This window comes from Triticum aestivum, chromosome 5B (assembly GCF_018294505.1).
Source record: "Triticum aestivum cultivar Chinese Spring chromosome 5B, IWGSC CS RefSeq v2.1, whole genome shotgun sequence".
Classification (NCBI taxonomy): domain Eukaryota; kingdom Viridiplantae; phylum Streptophyta; class Magnoliopsida; order Poales; family Poaceae; genus Triticum; species Triticum aestivum.
Window position 1 is genome coordinate 435,810,754 of NC_057807.1, and position 17,662 is coordinate 435,828,415.

Genomic DNA, 17,662 nt, shown 5'->3' on the forward strand with positions numbered 1-17,662 from the left:
CGGAGGTAACTACCTGGCCGCTGTGCCGGGTGGTGCGACGAGCTTCATGTTGCTGAGTCTTCACAAGAAAGTTGGGATCCAAGTAAGCAAGAGGATGAGAAAATTTAACTTTCCGGTTTGCTTGGCGAAGTTTTGGCAAGGGCAAAGGGTCTGAATCGGAAGAAAGAATAGTTACCTCTGCGACATCAGCGTTACTGGCTTCAGCATCATCCTGACAAATATCATTATCAATAAGGCGTATGAAAAGTAAGCCTACTGAATCAAGGTCTACCTCAAGGTCCGGATTACCCACATCATCATCATCGGCCCCCGGATTGGAAGAGGCGGTGTTTCTCTTCCTCTGGGCGGGTTTCTTCACGACCCTCGTTTTTGGTCGGTTTATCTTCTCCGATGGCTCTTGAGGAAGCTTCTTACTCCAAAACGGATCATCTCCCTGTTTCAGAAGATATTGGAATTAACGATATATAAAGTACGACAATCACAAATTCAATAAAAACAAGGTCAGACTCTTACAGCGGGCGGTTTGTTGGTGGCGCAGAAGGGAAGCAGGCCGGTTCGGGCACAAGCGTATTCTGGTTTGTTTAGCATCTTTTTTACAGCTTCTGTAACTTCTTCATCAGTCAGCTGAATGTCACAGTGCCTTAGTGGGTCACTAACCCGGCCGGTGTACTCGCACATCAAACCGGAGCGTATACTAAGAGGCAATATGCTCCATGAAATCCAGCAACGGGCAAGATCAACTCCTGTCAAACCGTTGGCCATAAAAGCCCTGAGCTTGGACAGTTGAGGGGCGTATTTACTTCTTTCTTTGGCAGTTAGCCTTGGTGGGAAGGGGTGTGTATTGCTAAGTCTTTCCGGACGGAAGCCAGGCAGAGGATTTTCGTCAGCAGGGGAAGTATCTTTGCAATAGAACCATGTGTGATTCCATTCCTGGGGATGACTGTGCAGCTTGGCATGAGGATAAGTGACTTCTTTCCTTTTCTGAATTGCCATGCCCCCCAGTTCCATGTTGGGGCCATCAGTGAATTCTGTGCGGCGGTTCAAGTGAAAACAGTCTCGGAACAGTTCAACTGTGGGTTCCTCCTGGAAATATACTTCACAAAGCACTTGGAAGTGACAAATATTGGTAACAGAATTGGGACTGGTATCTTGCGGGCGCAATTGAAAGTTGGCCAAGACATCCCGATAAAATTTTGAACCGGGCGGATTAAAACCCCGGGCCAAGTGATCCGCAAAATCGACGACTTCTCCTTCTTGTGGTGTGGGAGGACATTCCTCACCTAGAACTCTCCAGTGGATGGTATTCTTACTACTTAAGGCACCGGTCAGAACTAAATTATTCAGTTGTGTCTCTGTGACACGAGAGGGAACCCAGTTGCACTCATATATCTGCTTGGCCATGATGAAATCTATAAGACAAAGTTATTCCGGTTTAAGAGTATGTTTGATCTTAAATCGAAGGAACAACTATATAAACCGAAGGCGCATCTATTTAAACCAGAGGTAATTCTGCCTAAACCGGGGCTATCTAAGGTGACAGCATCTGGCGGTTCAACAAGGGGACTAATGGTATATACTGGTTCGTATGTTCGCTCTGCCAAGTTAAACCGCTAGATCTAGGCGCTGAAAGCAATTGAGATTGTATAAAGTGGACAGAAACAGGTTTCACACCGATTTTTTACAACGACGGATCTAAAGCCAGTACGGAAAAGAAGTGAAAATATGGCTAAGCTTACAGCAGAACAGTATGGATTCAAACAAGCAGGAAAATGGATGAGATCTATGGGGTCAAATAAGAATCTATAGATGAATGCTAAAAGCTGCTAGTAATCGCAGTATAGTGCCAGGATCTATCTATAGGTCTCGCCATGGATATGAACAGCGAGCAAGAACATGGCAAGAACGAGGAACCCTAGAACAGATCTGGGACAAGGAAGCAGAAGCCTTACCAGGGATCAAGGAGACGCGGAAGGTTGCCGCGGTTCTCTGGTGCAATCAGGTTGATGCAGCGGCCCAGGTTGGTGCAGAGGTCAGCGACGGCGGTGGAGCTCTGAGGTCCGGGGCGCGAGGAAGACAAATAGAGAAGGGATGAAGGGGAGAAAAGAAAAATGACCCTCCGGTCCTATTTATGAGGCGCAGTACATGCGTCAGGCGCGCGAATCCAGGAGCCGCAGATTTCGGAGGCCCAGCTGTCGCCTTGATTATTGCGGATCTATTAAACAAAAAAGGTATCTTCGTGCTGACGTCATGCCGGTTTACAATAACCAGAGGAGATGACGACACGACGGTTTAACAATTATCGGAAGACATTGAAGACAGAGATTTTCACTAAGGATTGACATGAACCTGTTCAAATCAATCTGGGGCCAAATGTTGGGGATATTACTACTGGGTGTAAACCGGCTTACATGGCCCAGGTTAACTTCATCGGTAGACCCAAGATGTTAAAGCCCAAAGAGGCATAGAAGGGCCCAAGGCCTATAGTCGGTTTAGGGTCTGTAGCCGTAAACCGACCTAATGTATAAACTTGTATTGTAAGTTAGGAGTAAAGAGACCAACCCGGCTACGATTATGAACTGGAGATTGGGACTCTGTAAACCACGAGCGTCACCCGTGTATATAAGGGGACGACCCGACGACGGTTTGGGATAGACAACAACAACTCGAGGCTTAGGCGAAGCTTATTTGCTCCCTAGTCGTCGAAACCACATCAATCCCATCACAACTAGAAGTAGGCTTTTACCTTCATCGAAGGGGCCGAACTAGTATAAACTCCCTGCGTCCTTGTGTCCGCTTTAACCCCTTCGAGTTAACCCGTTGCGATGGCTCCATGACTAAGTCCTTTCGCTAGGACATCTGCCGTGGCAAACCCACGACAGGTTGTGTAGTCAGGATTGGTGTCTTCCGCGGCGTCCTCATAGCGGTGAGGTTCTTCCTCCAACTCCTGGGACAGCTCCCAGAATTGCTTGCCACCCGAACCACCGGCCTCATCGTTGTGGGCCATGTTTTGCTCTAAATAGGAAAAAAGTTTGGTCAAAAAGTTGGTTATTATCAAGGAACAAGATCATGGTCTCATCATTTAGGGTTTGTCGACGCTGAGGCACCCTAAAAGCCTAAGCGTACGTCATTTAGGTTCTCATCGACACCGAGGCACCCTATAGAAGACAAGTTAAGTTTTCATCATTTACGGTTTATCGATGCCGAGGCACCCTAGGTTGGGCCTAATCACTTGGCACTAATCACTTGGCTCTATTGCCACCTATGTTGGGTTTATCATCTAGGGTTTATCGATGCTAAGGAGAATTCTAAGTTGGGCCTAATCACTTGGCTCTATTGCCACCTATGGTTTAATGCAGCAAGAATGGCGGGGCAGTTGATCCTACTTAACTAAGAACTAAGATAGCCCAGCCCATGCATTAGTCGCAAGTACCCCATATGTCCTATTTTTAGCAAAGTCATGCTAAAATTCACGGAAAATTTCAGCATGACCTTTGCTAAAAATAGGACATATGGAGTACCCTAATTTGTCGGAACGGAAGTTAGTCGACATTCTGGCAAACTCAAGGGACTCTCGGGGTACCTGCAAATTAATCACGACACAATGGTCGGAGACCAAACCCAGCAACTTTACAAGTCTTTCACAGATTTGTTTGCAAGTTCTGATATGTAATAAAGATGAGCCTCCAATGCTGATTTGTTTGCCTCAAGACAAGATGAACCTCCAATGCAACAAGTAATGAAATGTTTGCTAGTTCTGATATGTTTGCAACATGAACCTCCAACGCAACAATCTTAGACATTAGGACACTACAATGATCTACAACCTTATGTAAAGTGCCAACTCCACAAATTTCTTTTTCACAGCTTTTATATTATTTCTAGAAGCAACACAACAGGGTTAAACACCAGAATCTTGAGTTTAATTTGATTAAGCTGCATTGTCTTGAGGCCTGGCTTACTTGTGTCTGTCTGTCAGCCAGCTCATGCATGCGTGGGCATCTAACTCGCTAGTATCAGATCTGGTTATTAACAGAACAACAGGAGAAAAAAGAAAAAAATCATATAGAAGCACATATGAGAAGATTCATCGAATCTGCATGACTTCATAGAAAAGATACCTTTACCTGGCACCATCATGTTTGTTGGACAGAAAGAAGAAAATCAACCTCTTGTTAATGTTTAATTATCGTGCAGCTCTGTTAGGCATGCAGTGTTGTTGTACTACTTAGGTACACAGATAGTACGATTCTCCTTAAAATGCACCTATTTTTTTCCTTACAAAAGTAATTAAAACATTTTTGTCAAAAGAGCACTACTACTGGAATAAGATGTTCTGCATGCATAGAAAATGAGGATTAAACATACTCAAGTCAAGCATTGTGACACGTTCTCAACATGAACATGAACATGCAGTGACAGTCATATCACCTGGGCTGGGCACCATGCCACTGCCCTAATTAAACCCTAAAATAAACATTTCTCTTTCCCCTCCCCCCTCCTATCCCTCTCTCTCTTTCCCAGCTCCAACCCCAAACACAAATTAAACCCTATATTTACTTGTAATTAAGATTCAGCCCTGGATAATGAACATACTCATCTTGAACCCTATATTTACTTGTAACTGAGAGTACATATCTCTTGACTAGAACCACACCAAACCAATCTTGTGTTATGTATCACAACAGATGCCTCTGATGTGTGGTGTGCCAACTGTTGTGTTCTACTTCTAGTGCATGTATTGAATTTGCAATGTGGACTTCCCAGTCATGGGATGGTTGAGTTTCTTAGACACAACTGTATTAATTCCTTGTGGACAAGTTTCTTTGGGACTTGAGGGAACGCCTTCAAGGCTAGCTCCTTGTGGACATGTTCATCATCGAGTTGTCCAGCTTTCTGTAACCCCTTTGGTTCTGAACTTGAAGTAGTTAAGAGGACATGTTTTGGTTATGTGGGGCTTCTAGGCACATCACTGAGTTTGTTCTAGCAAGCGACAGTTTTATGTGAGCTATATGTGGTTCATAGCTGAATGTGGTTCAGTAGAGGCAGCTGCTCATCTGATAATGATCACTAGCTAAAGATGCCACTGCTCAAACAGACCAGCAACTGAATACTGGGGCTTTAAGTTGCTTGCAGAGACTAGATAGCTCTACTCATTCTCAGGAGCCAGCACTACATACTTTATCCTATATTTTATTTTACTGGGATATAATAAAGAGCACAGTTTGCAATTAGTCTGTATCTAGTTGCAAACAGGACTGGATCCAGTTTCAGTCCTACATGTCTCTTACCTTGCAGGACAGTGGTAGCAGCACACTGCTTGCAATGGTTAATGTCCAATAGAGTAGCAGAGAAGATGGAAAACTCACAGGTGTGAAGATGCAGTTAAATAAAGGTTACAACATACACAACTATATTCTCTAGTGCAAAATAACTCATTTTCATCTATAAACCATGGACAAATACATGATACAGTGCATTTTTCTTCAGTGTGTCCAGTGCATTTTTTTGTCTATAAACCATGGACAAATACATGATACAGTGCATTTTTCTTCAGTGTGTCCAGTGCATTTTTTCAGTGTGTCCAAATCTTGCAGGTACCAAGTACTCCAATGCACATGGAGTACTAATTATTCATGTTTGCTAGGCACTACTCCCACAATTTTTTGATCCTAATTTGACCTAAATTCGAGAGGGATTTGACCTAAACCTAGAAAAAGAGAGAAGAAGAGGGCATGGCCGGGAGGGAGGAGAGGAGGTAGAGAGGAGAAGAGAGGCAGAGGGAGGAGGGTTACCTGACGATGATGAGGTGGTGGTCGGAGCGAAGACGACGGAGGGCGGAGACGGCGAGCTTGGGGGAGGCGGGGATAGATGGCGGGGAGGTCGCGGGCCTGCTCTCCTTGTGGACGTGGAGCCTCCTCTCCTGGTGGACGTGGGGCGGCTCCGAGACTCCAAGTCTCCGGCGGCTCTGAGGCTCCAAATCTCTGGCGGGTTTCTAGGGTTTTGAGGGAGGCGAGGGAGGTGGCGCTCATGGGGGAGGCATGGCTCGTGGGGGAGGCGGCGCTCGAGGGGGAGGAAGGGGAGAGGGAGGCGGCGGGGGTGCGTGGGCGGCTGCGGCGCAGTGGGTCGGGGCAGCGGTGGTGGTGGCACGGTGGAGGGAGGGATGAGGGAGGGAGCGGCACGGTGGAGGGAGAGGGACGAAGTGTCTGGCGAGAGGGAGGGAGGAGGGAGGTACGAAGTGTATGGATGGGGGAAGATTACTAATGGCGCACCCCCTGGCGGTGTGCCATTAGAATTTTTAGCAATGGCGCACCAGCGGGACCGTGCGCCATAAGTATTCTTTTTTAGATAGCAATGGCGCACCAGCCAGCCGTGCGCCATAAGTAAGATTTATTATTATTATTATTTTGTTGCATCTAATAATTTTTTAGAAAATGTATATGAAATATGAAACAGTAATAATTTTTTATAAAAACTATAATAATTTTTTAAAAAATATCATCAGATTTGTTATTTGAAAATATTTATGAATATAAAAAATATCATCAAATTTGTTATTTGAAAATATAATCAAATTTATTTTTTGAAAATATAATCAATTTTGTGTTTTTTTGGATTTTTAGTTGCATTCATTTGTGACGGTGGAGCGGGGGAGGGTGCGGGGGTCGTCGGCGGCGGTGGAGCGAGGGAGGGTGCGGGGGGTGCTCGGCGGCGAGGGGGATCTGGCGAGGGGGGATAGCGATCAAGATGGAGGGGGATCGAGATCGAGTGTACTCATGAATATTCAATATTTTTTTATGAATTCAAAAAGTGCCCACGAAATTTAAAAATATTCATGATAGTTCAAAAAGTGCCCATGAAATACAATCGAGAAATGAAGACTACAATTTAAATACAATCGATCTTAGCTAGCTAGCTATCTGTTCACAATCGTCTTGCCCTTCTTTTTCGCAAATGGAGTTCTTCTGTGGAACGGACGTCCTTTAGGTAGGGTGGTCCTGCTTCTTCTTGTGGTGTATGCTGCTACTTCATCGTAGTCGTTATGTTCGATCTTTGGGTCACCGTACTTGTCTAAGTCTTGCTCATTGGCTACTCCATCCATTCCGAAGATCTTCCGTTTGGCTCTCCTCACGACAACACGACTGGGCTTTGACAGGTCGGTAATGAAGAAGCATTGGTCCACTTGCGAAGCCAGTACCCATGGCTCATGTTTTGCGGTGACGTTTGCGCCCGCGGTCTTGGATTTGGCTTCGGGTATAACCATGGTGGTGAAATACCGGTCTTCTTTTAGGACGCTCTTGGCCCATCTGACACGGAACATCGGGACCTTCTCTCCAGCGTAGCTCAGCTCCCAGATCCCCTTGATCCTTCCGTAGTATCTGTCCTTGTCGTTACCGGTGTGGGATTCCATCGTTACCCCGGAGTTCTGATAACCATCGCTCTTCATGTCCTTGTTCTCGGTGTAGAATGTGTAGCTGTTGATATCGTACGCCTCATAGGTCATCAGGTTGTGCTCGGTGCCCTGTGACAAGGCGAATATGAGTTGTTCTTCCATGGAAGAATCTTCATGTAAAGGGTATGACAGAAGCTTCTGATTGAACCAACGCGTGAAACATGAGTTGTGCTCTTTGATTATATCTCCGTCCGTCCTCTGTTGGCCTCGGTCATTGTACGTCTTCTCAATAAAGTTTTGTGCTCTACCACCCAATGATCGACCACGTCTATGTGTTGTAGCGCGACTAGGTTTGCTCTTTCAAAGTCGGCGAGTCGACCCTCGAAGTCGACATGCATTTCATGGCGACCCTCACGGTGACACCATCCAGCGAGCCTGCCGAGGTGCCTCTTGACGGGCAGACCAACGGGGTTCTCGATGCCTAGATAATTCGTGCAGTAGGAGATGCACTCTTCGGTCAGAAAGCCCCTGGCTATACTTCCTTCTGGACGTGACATGTTGCGAACGTATCCTTCGATGACACCATTCATCCTTTCGAATGGCATCATGCTGTGCAGGAACGTCGGCCCAAGTTGGATGATATCCTCCATGATATGGACTAGCTGATGCACCATAACGTCGAAGAATGCGGGCGGGAAGTACATCTGAAGCTCGCATAGTATCACCACAATCTCTTCATGTAGCCTTCTGAGTTGCCTCACGCCAACCGACTTCCAAGAGATGACGTCGAAAAAGTTGCATAGGCCAAATAGAGTTTCACGGACGTGCGCATCCATGATCCCATGGATTGCAACTGGAGGTATCTACGTCATCAGCACGTGACAGTCGTGAGACTTCATCCCGCTGAACTTCTGCTTCGCTGGGTCTAGGTATCTGCTTATCTTCCCCGCGTAACCGTAAGGAAGTTTTACTCCTACGAGGCAGGAGAAAAACTGCTCGATCTCCTCCTGACTTAGAGTGAAGCACGCGGGAGGGTAGTAATTTCTGGTCTTCTTAGCCTTTTTTCCTTTGCGACGACTTTCTGTGTCCTGCTTCGCCTCATCATCATCATCATTAGCGTGAAGCTCCTGCCTGATGCCCATTGATTTCAAGTCTACCCTTGCTTTCCACCCATCTTTGGTCCTCTCTGGCATGTTGAGCAGGGTACCAAGCAGACTCTCCCACACGTTCTTCGTGATATGCATGACATCAAGGCTGTGAGGCACACGGTGGATCTTCCAGTACGGCAAGTCCCAGAAAACAGACCTCGTTTTCCATACCTTCAGTAGCGGCTCTGGCGCCTTTCGCTTCTTTCCCGGCTCTGGCGCCTTTTGCTACTTTCCCGGCGGTGGGCAATCTTTCCAATTTTTCAACAGCTCGTCTATTTCCTCGCCGCTCCTCGTACGCGGGCGTCTTCGGGTTCGGTTTCACCATCGAACAGATCCTTGCGTTTCCTCCACGGGTCATTGTCGCGAAGCCACCTTTGATGTCCCATGAGCATGTTTTTGAAGACCCAGGATCTCTATCTAGATGGCAATACATTGTGTCATCCATGCACCTGACGCATCCAGAAAATCCATGGACAACCTGCCCCGCGAGATATCCGTAACCGAGATAGTCATGCACCGTCGTGAGAAGTGCGGCTCTCATAGGGAAATATTCTTTCTCTGCGGCGTCCCACGTATTGGCTGGCGTTTTCCACAGCGTGTCTAGCTCCTCTTTCAGCAGCCCCAGATACAGATTGCTGTCGTTCCCTGGTTGTTTCGGCCCTTCAATTAGCATACTCATGTGAATGTACTTCCTCTTCATGCACAACCAAGGGGGAAGGTTGTACATCCACACAAACAAAGGCCAGGTGCTATGTGTGCTTCTCTGGCTGCCAAACGGATTGACTCCATCGGTGCTCGCACCCAGCACGATGTTCCTTGGATCCTTCCCAAATTCTGGGTCTTCGAAGTTCAACGCTTGCCACTGGCTCGCATCCTTAGGGTGACTCAGCATCTTGTCTTTTTTATTTATCTCCGGATCATTTCCGTCATCTTCCCGTTCTTCTCCTCCCTATCCGCGTGCCAACGTAGGAGCTTTGCTACCTTAGGTTCCGCGAAATACCGCTGCAGACGAGGAGTGATCGGAAAGTACCACACCAATTTTCGAGGAGCTTTCTTCCTCTTCTTGTATCGAGTGACGCCGCACACTGGACATATGGTAGACTCCGCGTGCTCGTCCCAATAAATGATGCAATTGTTCATGCACACATGGTTTTTCACGTGCGATAAATCCAGAGGACACACGATTTTCATCGCCTCCTCGAAACTGGTCGGGCACTTGTTCCCCTTGGGAAGACGTCCGTGCCAGAATGACATGTTCTCGTCGAAGCATGCGTTGGTCATTTTGTGTTTTACCTTCATCTCCAGAGCCATGAGTGTTACTTCATACAATGGAGTAACCGCGTCTATCTCCAGTTGATCCAGCTTGGCTTTCTCTCGGGCGGCAGCTCTTGCGTTATCCGTCTGCTTCAGAAGTAGCTCTTGAATATGAGGGTCCTGCACCCAGCCTCCATCTCGTCTGCTCCGGCATCTTCATCTTCATGATCATGCCCTTCGTCTTGATCTTCCTCTTCATCATGTCCGGCATCTTCTACATGATGACTGTGTACAGCATCACCGTCGTGATCATGCCCTGAAGATTCTTCGTCTTCTCGCCCGCCCTCGCCGCGGTGGTTGTCTTGCTGCCCTTCCTCATTTCTTGCCCGGCCCCCATGGAAGACTTCATAGTCATCTTCATCACCTTGCCACCGATAGCCATCCATGAAACCACGCAAGAGCAGGTGGTCCCGCACCTACCTGGAATCCGGGTCCGCAATAAGGCTCTTCAGCTTGCATCTTCGACCCGGACATCTTATCTCCGTCTCGTTCTTTTGAAGCATCTCGGCCTTCACGGAGCTCAGAAACCTACACACGATGCCTTCGATCATTGTGCGGACCATGGTAGCCTGCGGGGTAGAGCAAAACAATATTTTAGAACCAAGAATAAATTTGGCATGACTTTCCCTAAAAATAGGACCAAAAAGAATGCATAGTGCCAAAATTCTTGCTGAAACGGAAATGAATCAACATTTCGGCAAAATATTGGCAACTATCGCATTTCAAATACCGGTACCTACAAACACAAACATATATGCAACACCACAAACATATGCAATACCACAAACATACATAGATCTAGTTAGGCCACAAAAAGTGCATGTGCACATTGTTGGAGCGAGCTAGGGAGAAAAAAAGTAGATCTACAACATAAAGATAGCTTTCCCCTTACTTACCTATCAAAAAAAGGTAATTTAACCACTTAATTTTAATGAATCTATGGTGCAAATGAGGTGAGGAGGAGGAGGCAGACGTCACAAGCTTGGAGAAGGAGGTGGAGGGAATGAAGTGGGGAAAGTGAGTGTGTAGGTGTGGCTGTCCAAAATATCTAGCTGGTCCCAGGTTACTAATGGCGCACCACACAATCATGCGTCATTAGTAACCATACATACTAATGGCGCACCTGATGGTGGTGCGCCATTAGTAGTTTTGCAAAATATATATATATATATATATATATATATACTAATGGTGCACCGTGGCATAGTGCGCCATTACTAGTTTAAACTAGTAATGGCGCACTATGCCACGGTGCGCCATTAGTAGTTTTGCAAAAAAAAGAATAAAAAAAATACAGTAGTGGCGCACTGTTTGGCTCGTGCGCCATTACTAGTTAGAACTAGTAATGGTGCACTGTGCGAGGATCACTAGTAGAAAACCGGCCTTTTGTCCCGGTTCATAAGGGCCTGTAGTCCCGGTTCCCGAACCGGGACTAAAGGGTCGTTACTAATACCCTCACCCTTTAGTCCCGGTTCAAACCAGAACCGGGACAGATGGGCCTCCACGTGGCCGCTGCCGGCAGCCCAGGCAGGGGGTCCTTTGGTCCCGGTTCATGACATAAACCGGGACCAAAAGGGTTCCACGCGTCAGCACGAGGTTTTTCTTTTTTTTTAAAAAAAAAGTGGCTGTTTTAGGGGTTTAGGGGATTATTTTTAGGTTGTTATTAGCTAGCTAATAGAGAGAAGTGTCATCTCTTATATGTAGTCCTTGGTTAATTTACCTACGCTACTGCTATATATGTTCATTTCACCCGCAGATATATATATAATAACTCATGTGTGCTCGCATCATACATCATCATATATAATAACAAGTCCTACTAATTAATCAAGCATCATCATACAACTTCTACTCGTTATTAATAATAAGTCATACGATCATCATCCTCATAGTCATGGAACCCAACCCTACATGATTGTTCTTAGCACATGATCATCAGTATCAGGTAGCTAGGATCGGACCTAAACACACTTAAGGTAAAATAGCATAAAACAATATAGACCCTGACTCTCCATTATGAAGAATGGAGATCATCCTGTCTCCAATTCTTGCGCCTCGCTTCCTTTTGCTTCCAAGAAGCTCCTTACGACTGTCCATACATTTTTTCCATCCTTTGATTGTCATGTCTCCACTTGTTTTAGAAATCCGGTATGGACAGTTGAGATTCGTAGGATGACCTGGATATATGTTCAAAACATGAAGGCTGCCGCCATTCTGATACATCAAATGAGGCACACACTCCTCTGGGATTCTCTGTTGAAAAACATAGTAATAACTTCATAGTTAGCAATGATGTACTAGTTTTAGAAGTATGCAAAAAGATGCACGGATGTCCTAATAGTAAAAAAATTTACCAGGGTATCTCCATGGTAGTTACCGTAGTTCAACACGTGCACTAGTGGCACGTATTGACCATAATGTTGAGGAGTTCGATTGTAGATATTGTAATTCTCAAGATCATTACAAAATCCAACCAGATGAGTTTTCTCCTTGTAAGTTAACTCAGAGCCATCGGTGTAGTAAGTTCTATCTACCATCTTCTGCACATTCTTTGATACTTCAAAATAAGCTGTCAATGGAAATAAGCTGTCAACTATTTTGAAATGAACAATATAAATTATTTAATAATTAACTATGTTTGAGAAACTCACATAGCGGTAGAACTGGAGGAGTATCAACAAGGACCCAAATGTCCATATTGTCTTGCTCGATTTCAGGATCACCAAGATCCATGGTGACAAGCATACCCTCATCAAAACCATACAATTTGCAAAATGCTTCCCAATTTTTGCAACCAAAATGGGTTATGCTCTCAGCATTATACAACTTTACTTCAAAATCCACATCATGCTGGGTCCTTAGGTGAATTTTCTTCGTTTCAAAATTTTCATGGTCTTCAAAATCCATCCTCTCCAAGACATAGCGTCTTGCATGGCATGGGATAAACTATACTCGAATTGTAAAAGATGAAAATTACACGTTGAAATAGTTGAAGTCATGCTTAATTATGAAAAAAAAACACTTGTCGTCGTTGCGTACCATTTCAACTTCGAAGGTCTCCTCGAGCTTAATGCTGAAGCGCCGACCATCGTCCAGGTGAGGCCTATCGCACTCACCTCGATTGTCGTGGCACCAGTCGCACTCCCCCGGGAGACTTTCGTCATCCGATGATGACATTTCCTATACGTTCATAATTCAAAGACAAAATTAGATCATTATTATTCAACTAATCATATGCATATGCCTTGCATAGTGCTCTCCAAATTGAGCATTCAATAAGAAAAATCAAATCGCAAAATAAAGTAGTATTCAAATTAGGATGCCTTCAATTATAAGAAAAACTACATCATCTCCATGTGTCCGTACATCGAATATTATCACTAATACACGTCGAATACTATATATCATACATATCGCCAGTACAGCTAGAACCGTAGCGCCCGACGGGTATCGGCGCGGGCGGTGGACACCCAAAGGGAAGGAACCATCACAAGATCATAGCTCCAGTGAGATCCCTGAAGAACCTGCCAGGTATTCTCGAACCTGCCCTCCAACGCAACCATGTAGCGACGGACGTGCTCGTCCTCCTCACTGACAGGTGACGTACCACCTCCGCGGTGTCTGAAGCCTCGGCACCGTCACTGGCCCACGCGACCGCCACCAAACAAGGATCGGGTCAACGACGGGCTGTCTCCTCACCAAGCTACGCCCCCCGAAAGGTAGCGCCTCCCAGTACCAACCCGGCGGAGCCCAGTCCCGGACATGGCCCATCTGGTCAAGCAGGTGTCGTCCTCCGCCGACTCGACAACGAGGATGCGGGATAGGCATCGTCCATGTCGATGCGGGAATAATTGCTTTAACTAAAAAATTTAATAGTAGGTGGCACTTTTTTTGTCTTGTAGTGATTTCTTTTTTATTTTAGGTCACAAAAAATATAAACTTTCTGTTAGTGCCATTAGTTTTAAAATTTGAATAGTTTAAATTTGAATTTTTTAAAATTTGTGTGAATCACTAGTTTATGAATAACTTTACAAATATGATAGGCATTTTTTTTCATTTTTGCTATTTATTTTTTCATTTCTACTTAGAACTAAATACTTATGATTAACTTTACTAAAAAATGAGCATAGATGCTTGTTTTTAATGACTTATTACAACTCAGAAATAAAAAGAAAAAATAAATATAGAAGAAAAGAAAAAAACTATATAAAAACTACTCAGAAATGAGCATAGATGCGCTTGTAGAGAAAATTCAACCTAAATTCATAACAAATTTCAGAGAAATTCGTATGAATTTAGGCTAAATTCCCTGTATAAGGGCATCTATTTTCATTTTCAGAGGAGCTCAAAAAGGTAGAGAGGGAGGGGCTTATAAACCGGTCTGATTCCCCTTTGGTAGGCGAGGTGGGACTAAACTCTGGCAGCAACAAGGACCAACCCTTTAGTCCCGGTTGGTGGCTTGGACCGGGACTAATGGGCAGCCATTGGACCCGGTTCAATCCACCAACCGGGACCAATGGTGGTGGGCCAGGAGCGAGGGCCATTGGTCCCGGTTCGTCGCACCAACCGGGACCAAAAGGTCCAGACGAACCAGGACCAATGGCCCACGTGGCCCGGCCGGCCCCCTGGGCTCACGAACCGGGACCAATGCACCCATTGGTCCCTGTTCTTGTCTGAACCGGCACTAATGGGCTGACCCCCTGGACCGTTGCCCCCTTTTCTACTAGTGGATGCGGCATTAGTATGTTTGGAAAAATGAAAAAAAATTGTTTCTAGTGGCGCACCATGTGCCTGGTGCGCCATTAGTGTCTTCCACACTAATGGCGCACCTGCAGATGGTGCGCCATTAGTATATAGTAGTGGCGCACCACATGTCTGGTGCGCCATTAGTGTCAATTTCATCTATAGCCCTTTTCCTAGTAGTGTGTGGGTAACCCAATCGTGCCCGCTGGTATGACTCCTCGATTTTAGGCAAGTTCCAAACGGCCACGCGGAGGAAGCTTGATATTCACCCTCTTTATAAAGGGGCCAAGGCCTGTCCTTTTCTTCTCACGCTCGATCCTTCCCTTCCCCCACCTCGAATTCCAACACCCAAGGCTCAGGCTAAGCGCTTATCATGTCCGGATCCAACCTTCAAGGCCGGTGGATGTCCTCCTCTGTCATAGAGGAGGACATCAAGAAGCTAAGAGAAGCCAGGTATCTGACCACCGAAATCTTGCACAGGCTGCCTGCTCAAGGGCAAGTCATCCCCACTCCCGAACCCAACGAGAGTGTCGTATTTGTTTCCCACTTCCTCCGAGGGCTAGGCTTTAGTCTTGATCCCTTTGTTAGAGGGCTTATGTTCTATTACAGGTTCGATTTTCATGATCTGGCTTTGGATTCCGTCCTTCACATCTCGTCGTTCATCGTCGTGTGTGAGGCCTTCCTCCGCATCACCCCACACTTCGGCTTATGGCTCAAGACCTTCAATGTGAAGCCGAAGATGTTCGAGGGGCGACACGCAGAATGCGGAGGTGACATAATAAACAAAGGCGCCAATGCTCCATGGCCAAAGGGTTCCTTCCTGGAAATGTCCAACTTATGGCAGCGGGAGTGGTTTTACATCACGGCTCCCCGAAGTATTAAGTGGGTAGCTGCCCCCGCCTTCCGTTCGGGCTCCCTAAGGGAGTCCTGGATTAGGGGGTCCTCGGACTGCCGGACTATATACTTTAGCCGGACTGTTGGACTATGAAGATACAAGATTGAAGACTTTGTCCCGTGTCCAGATGGGACTCTCCTTGGCGTGGAAGGCAAGCTTGGCAATACGGATATGTAGATCTCCTCCCTTGTAACCGACTCTGTGTAACCCTAGCCCCCTCCGGTGTCTATATAAACCAGAGGGCTTAGTCCGTAGGACAACAACAACAATCATACCATAGGCTAGCTTCTAGGGTTTAGCCTCTGTGATCCCGTGGTAGATCAACTCTTGTAATACTCATATCATCAAGATCAATCAAGCAGGTAGTAGGGTATTACCTCCATCAAGAGGGCCCGAACCTGGGTAAACATCGTGTCCCCCGCCTCCTGTTACCATCGGCCATAGACGCACAGTTCGGGACCCCCTACCCGAGATCCACCGGTTTTGACACTGACATTGGTGCTTTCATTGAGAGTTCCACTATGCCGTCACCACAAGGCTTGATGGCCCCTTCGATCTTCGGCAACGATGTGATCCAGGGTGAGGTTTTCCTCCCCGGACAGATCTTCGTATTTGGCGGCTTCATACTGCGGGCCAACTCGCTTGGCCATCTGGAGCAGATCGAGAGCTACGCCCCTGGCCATCAGGTCAGGTTTGGAAACTTGAACTATACTGCCGACATCCGCGGAGACTTGATCTTTGACGGATTTGAGCCCATGTCAGGAGCGCCGCACAGTCACGACGAGCATGACTTAGCTCTGCCGTCGGGCAGTGTTCGGGAGATCACACCTACAACTACTCCGGCCCTCAAACCAGAACAAATTGCGCCGTCTGAGGACGGTTGGATGGACCCTGCCACAGAGGCTGCGCACTCAGCGGTGATAGAGCCGAATGCTGACTTTGCTTCCTATGAGAAGCGTGTTGCCGGACACTTGGATTCGTCCCCGGCCACGGGCTCTGAGCCGCCTACGTCCGTGCCTATCGAATCCGATTGGGCACCGATGATGGAGTTTACCTCCGCGGATATCTTTCAGCACTCGCCCTTTGGCGACGTGCTAAACTCGTTGAAGTCTCTCTCCCTGTCAGGTGATCCTTGGCCGAACTATGTCCGGCTAGAATGGGATGCGGACAATGGAGAAATTCGCTCCCCACCCACCGCCCACTTAGTAGCCACTGTCGACGATTTAACCGACATCCTCAACTTCGGCCCCGAAGACATCGACGGTATGGACCACGATGCAGGAGACGAACAAGAACCACCGCCACAGGGCGCTGGACTGCCACCTCATCATATGACATATACATGGTGGACACCCCCAAAGAAGGCGATGGCGATGAGACGGCAGAGGATAATCCCTCCAAGAAGCAATCCAAGCACCGACGTCAGCGGCGCCGCGCTAAGTCCCGCCATAGTAAAAGCAGCAATACCGGCACAAGAGACAATAACACTCTAGATAGTGCCGAAGACGACGACAATCCCCTCCAGCCAGACCTCGAGCGGGAGGATCAACAAGCTAGCCCTCCGGAATAGGCAGCAGACGGAGAATCAGAGGATGACAATTACATGCTTCTCTCCGAAGACGAGGTGAGCCTCGGCGACGAAGAATTTATTGTGCCTGAGGATCCCGTCGAGCAGGAGCGCTTCAAGTGCCGGCTTATAGACACAACAAACAGCCTGAAGAAAAAGCAAAAACAACTTCGAGCTGATCAAGATCTGCTAGTGGATAGATGGACTGAAGTCCTTGCGGCCGAGGAATATGAACTCGAATGCCCAACCAAGAGTTGCCCAAAGCCCAGGTTGCTACCCCAACTCGAGGAGGAAGCATTAAAGCCTACATTACCAGCGTATGATGCGGCTGATCGGCCACCTCGTGGCCGAGACAGAGGGGCATATCAGCCCGAAGTCCAGCCCGCACCCTGTCGCCAGACAAACAAAAACACCAAGGCCCGGGGCAACACGCGGGACCTACAAGACGTATTGGAAAACAAAGCAGGACATACAAGATCGATCTACGGATCACGAGGTCGCGCCCCAACGCGTGACGATGATCGTCACGCCAGATACACTAAAAGTAAATCTGGCCGGCCCGAATACAGCAGAAAAGACTCGTATGAACTGCGTCATGACATAGC